Genomic DNA, 5,898 nt, shown 5'->3' with positions numbered 1-5,898 from the left:
GGGATCGACAGACGTTTCCCGTTATGTTTAGGGGGAGGAGTAGGACGCGGAGTCGCTTAATTTCTCCCGTTGTGTTCTAGAGTCGGATTCGGAACCAGCCGTTGACTGCCTTCATTCTCCCGAACCACGAGTAAATAGTGGCATAAAACAAACATAATTTGGGCTGGATTCCAAAAAACTACCAGTTTTCATTTTTCTTAAAAGCTACCACAAATTTGGTTGGCTGTTTCAAAAAATTCAAATTGACTTGTGATTAAATCGGACTCGATATAGCCCTGACGTTCGATCTTGGAGCTCCCCAAATCGAAAGAATCTGGTAGCGATCCGAGCGATCGAACGATTACGTGCGCCACAACTCCTATTTAGAGCCCGTTGCGTCAGTTAAAGCGCAATTGGTAAAAGTCGCACACCCTTCACTTTGTACGTTTCAAATGGGCCTGCGCACAATCGCAAGCACAAGTGGAAAGCTTCTGGTTTTGGGGAGCCTCTGAAAGCTTCCTGGGAGTTTTTGGTGGTTTTCTAGACCGTTTTTTATCTGGTTTTTCTTTTTGTTTTCTGATATCCTTTTCTTTGTTCTTTATTTTTATTTTTCCCTTTTCTTTCCTTTTCCTTTTTCTTTCTTTTTATATTTTATATGCACATTTTTTCAAATTTGAATACTTTCTTCAAATTCATGAAACGTTTTTTCAAAACATATGAACTTTTTTCAAAAGCATGAGTATATGCAAATCCACAACCTTTTGCCAATTTATGACTTTTTAATCCAAAATCTGTAAAAATTGATTACTTTTTTGTCCAAATCCATGAACTTATTTTTCAAAATTGATTTACTTTTTCAAATCAACAAACTTTTTAACAAAATCCGTGATTTTTTTTCAAAGTCGATGAATTTTTTTCAATTTCACGTTTTTTTTTCAAAATTCATGTACTTTTTCAATTCATGATGCACAGAGGAGTTTGTCCATTGCCGTTGCTAGTCTGGAGTGGAAGGGGTTTGAGCTTTGGTTTGCTGCCATGCATACAGTGCAATCTTTTTTTTTTGCGGGATGCATACAGTGCAATCATGGTGAAGGTAATTACACAGCGTATACTGTTGATTAGTGAGGCACTCTTGTATAAAGGTTGGCAATCCGGCCGGAGTCCATTTCTTACGTGTACGTTCTCGTCCCAGGGAGTAAGTCAAGTTTGGAGCATCGTCGACGGATGGGTAAACATGTACGTAGTACAAACACGATATTTGGAGCCTCAACAGGTTACCACCGCCTTGTAAGAAGCCAAGCTATCCCCAAGGACAGGCAGGGCACACAGAAAACGTTTGCAGCAAACTGTCGGCAGAACAAATACACTTCTACTGATACTTTTTTCCTCGCTCCTAGAAACTGAATTGATACTTGTTCTCCATCATGATAACCCCCTATGATGAAAGTGCATGGTGATGACAGCCAAACACCATAACTCGCGTGATTTTTGAGGCGGTTTTGACATAAAAATAGCATCCTCAGCGTTTAGATTTGTAGGCTGCCGCCTAGGCTTTGACAAGTTTCTGTCTCCGCCATTGCCCCTTTGCATGGACCAATTCTTCAAGGTCCATTCTGCGCCATCTCCCAGCCAAAGACGACAACTGGTCCACCTTATCATACAACCCAAGAAGACCACCTGTATGGATAAAGAGGACCTTCCGCCCTTCCCACTTGGTTGGATTCTTGGACATGTCTTTCAACATACCATAAGCTGCCTTACCGCTGTAAAAAAAACAAAACCATGCATGTCCCCATTAAGCATACTATTCACTTAGACGAAAGGACTAGCATACATGATATAAATGTCACGTCACACATAAAAGGAAAAAATATTGCACCTGTAGACTGGATCAAGCACAATGCCTGTTGCTGCAGCTATATCCTTCACAAATTTAAGCTCTTCAGGTGTGCTCATGGCATAGCCTAAGCCCTTAGCCTATCAAGCAAAATATTCACAAATTTGACTAACATAAATACTCCCTCCGTTCACTTTTGTAAGACCTTTTAGATATTTAAGACAACACCTAAAACAGTTCAATTTCAGCTGTCCTAAACGACTTACAAAAATGAACAGAGGGAGTAGTTGAATTCATTCTTTATAGAAGTGTTCCATCAGAAAGGCGATTCTGGGAAATGAACAAACTAGCCACACAAAAAATAGCAAAAGGATTTTATTCTTCAAGATGGTTGTAGCCAAGGTTCTTAGTTTGTAATCTTCTAGGATTTTAGTGGATAAATATTCACATTTACGGAAAACCATACTATCAAGAGGGCCACATGCGAGAGAACTAGCGATGAACTCCTTTTCAATATCCTCAAACAATACGGGTTATACAACATATACTCACATCTTCAATCCTGACTATATCATGGGAATTCAAACGAGGTTGAAGTCCATCAATGAGACCTTGAACATTATCATAGAAGTATCCAGGGTTATAACAAACAAAGAATCCATGGACCTATCGTACAAGTGGATGATTAGTATGGAGACATCAGCAAGATAAGAAAATAGCTAAAGAAAGCTTATACTTTTGCCTTTATGCTACTCAATTGTGATCCTAAAGCAAGACCAGCAACGGTTCCACCACTGCACAAAGTTCAATCATGATAAATCGCAAAGTGATAATATAACAACTTCCATGATGTATGCATGAAACAATAGAAAACATGTAAATAAAATTACCCATATAATGTAAAAAATAACAGGGGTCACCGAAATACCTGCCGCATGCAACAACAATGTCATCAAACTGAACATCACCAGATAACTGAATTTGCTGCTCAATCTCCCTTACTGCTTCAATATATCCCCTGTAAGAGCAAGACACCTACATGTTACACGTAAGATTGAATGGCATAAACTAAATTGTCATTTAATTTTTTTTTCTAAGGCCTTTTTGAACTCCAGCTATTCCTTTACAATACGTAATCTTACATTCAGTTTGCACAATGAAAATTTTAATGTTTTCTCGACACAATGTGAACATAATACACTAATGCTCTGTTTGGATGTAGACATTGAAAGGCTTGGCATTGAATTGGCTTGAATGCCAAATATTCAAGACATTGATATTGAGCTTCAATGCCAATTTCGGTGTTTGGATGCTCATGTATTTGGCTTGTGGAATCCAAGAAAAAAACAATTTCAATTCTTGTTTGGATGGTCAAGTGCTGAATTGCACACGTAAAAGGGTATGCAGTTTCATATTTTGCTGTACATGTTTCAAACTGAATTGCACATGAATGACCCATCAGTCAATTTTTGCGCAAGTACACCTATGATTGGACCAAAAAGAGGGGAGCATGTGCGTGAGGGATTGAAGAAGAATACATCATATGCATAGTGACTTGTTGTGTTCAATAGGGTATGCTGTGAAACTTGGCTCACAACAGAATATTTATTGTGCAAAGATATAGTAAGCTGGTATATCTAGTGCGAGTTAGATAAGACATAGGCCAGGTGAAAGAATATTTGGGAGATGATAAAATGGTTCTTGTATTTTAAAAAGGTAAGACACATGGTATCTTTATATAGTGGATGCTTAGACCCTTAACCTTTCCTATCACAATAATAACTCCTAGCGTATGACTCCTATAATCCTAGACTTCCTAATATAGGAATGTAAGACAACCATCAATCCATGAGTATCAATCCTCGAGGGAAACATCAAACTATGTCATAAGCAGGAATGTAAGAGAAGAAAATTGTACGTAGCAGCTATCATCACATATAAGACCGTACCAATCTCCCAATGAGTTGGATCCACCACCAGAAATCACATATGGCTTCCGTCCATTTTCCAAAAGCCTCTTTTTTAGCAAGTCAGTTAAAGCCTATAACAAATAAATACTTACGTGATTGGAGAACTTCTTGAGCAATACAAGAGGTACAACATAACAAATAATTCGAGGTGTAGGAAGAACTAATCACTGAGGTTATGAAGGGAACCGATGCAAAAAGTTGTACTACATGTATCAAAAGAATAGACAATATATAACATCAAAAAATTCAAAGGACAAAAAAAATGATAGTACTAAGTATTATGATCTGAAACAATAACAAAACACATGCTATTTAATATGGTTATCTTTTAACAAATAAAAACATATCTTATTAAGCATGAATAATGAGTGAGACTCGTTTATGGACAAGGATTTGGCAACATATCAAACACAACTATGAAAACCACAAACCACCACAACATAACGCATCATAGAGGAGAGCATACCACACCCCCAATTATAACAAAATCTCTTTTTGAGACAAGGTCAATGTGCGCTCCCAATAATATCTCGACAAGGAGATTACCAACCAAACCAGGATCTTCATCCACAAGAAGCTGAAAACATCCCACCAAAACCAAGTAAAAAAGAAATGCATTTCCACAGAAGCATTTGATCAATTTCACCTCACAAAAACATAACTTACCTTGGAGGTAACAAGTACCAGATAGCAATCGAGATTAACATACTTGGCAGCCACGGCAGTTGCTCGGCAATGGTTGCTCTGGATACCACTGATAGTGATAACACAATCGGCACCCTGTGTGACGGCATCTGCCATCAGAAATTCGAGCTTCCAAACTTTATTGCCGCTCAGTTCCATGCCAGCGAGATCATCCTGCTACAGTCTCCCAAAAATTTCCACATCAGAATTGAAATGCTAATAGTACTAACGAGGTAACCATGAAGTACCCCAAATTTTGGAAATTGAACAAAATAGTGCTTCTTGTGTTTCACCTTGATCCATACTTCGGTGCCTCTTGGCAAATTGGGGAGGTTCCACTTGTGAATTGGAGTTGGAAACTGTTTTGGTTACAAAAAAGGAAATACATTAGACTTAACCATTCCACATTCTTTTGTTACTTTAAAGTTTAAACTAATTGAAATCTGCATACTAATCAGTCCAAGTAGAGATAGCAAAGCTTACTTGGCTGAGGGTGTAGTTGTGGGATGGGATGATGGAGAGGTCTGAAGCCCAAGGCGGCGGCGTATAGACCTTAGAAAGGAAGCTGCCGATCTGGGATGAGGAAGAAGTATGAGCCACTCTGTAGGCTGATGTCGAGGTCCAGTGGCGGATTGTGACGTGAGGAGAGAACAATCGGAGAATGGAAGTATTGGGTACCATTGCTCTGAAAGATTGTTTCCCCAGTCGACCGACCGATCGTTACCGGTTAACGTTTTCCTAAACAATGTATGCCTGTAAGCCAACCTAAGCTTACTTAGATAAAAGTTGACCAACAAAAATAGAGTAAATTAAAGCACCTATGAGCAGAACATAACTAATTTTTGACGTGGAGATACAGAAACCTATAGCTACAATGTATGTTAATTGTGATCCAATGTTCTGAACTTTGAATGCCCTCCGTCTGAAAATACTTGTCATTAAAATGGATACATCTCTCTTTATCCATTTTAATGACAAGTATTTTCGGACGAAGGGAGTAGATGCTAGTAGGACATGGTACACAAGCAGAAAGATATATAGAAGTATTTATAGAATGGATAAGTATTAATAAGATCTTGAAATCAAATATTACCAAACCAAAGTATTAATAAGATCTTGAAATCAAATATCCGCTGGGAGATGGTAGCTCGGGATATCTTCAACCGGTTTGGATGGCGATCATGTAATAGGATAGGCAATTAGTTTACCTATCTCTTTTTCAGCCAGCCGGTTGTGGCGTCTTTTATATGGCTAGTCTGTGTTTCTAGCCCATGTTGGCTCTGTGTGAGCTTTGTTCACTTTTCAGTAGGAGACTTTGAGACCTTGTTGAAACTTATTTGGTTTAATAAGATGGCCGTATGCATCGATCTGATGCAGAGGCCGGGGTATCCCCCTTTTCGAGAAAAAACCAAGCCAAGGTATTATATA

The 5,898-nt window shown here is 38.6% G+C and overlaps 1 pseudogene; it reads right to left on the bottom strand.

Moving 5' to 3' along the window:
* Positions 1-1,401: 1,401 nt before the first annotated feature.
* LOC119271288 lies at positions 1,402-5,151 on the bottom strand (annotated as a pseudogene).
* Positions 5,152-5,898: the final 747 nt, after the last annotated feature.

This window comes from Triticum dicoccoides, chromosome 3A, assembly GCF_002162155.2.
Source record: "Triticum dicoccoides isolate Atlit2015 ecotype Zavitan chromosome 3A, WEW_v2.0, whole genome shotgun sequence".
Taxonomy (NCBI): domain Eukaryota; kingdom Viridiplantae; phylum Streptophyta; class Magnoliopsida; order Poales; family Poaceae; genus Triticum; species Triticum dicoccoides.
Note: the sequence above shows the minus strand (reverse complement) of the source record. Positions and strands in the feature narration are given on the sequence as shown.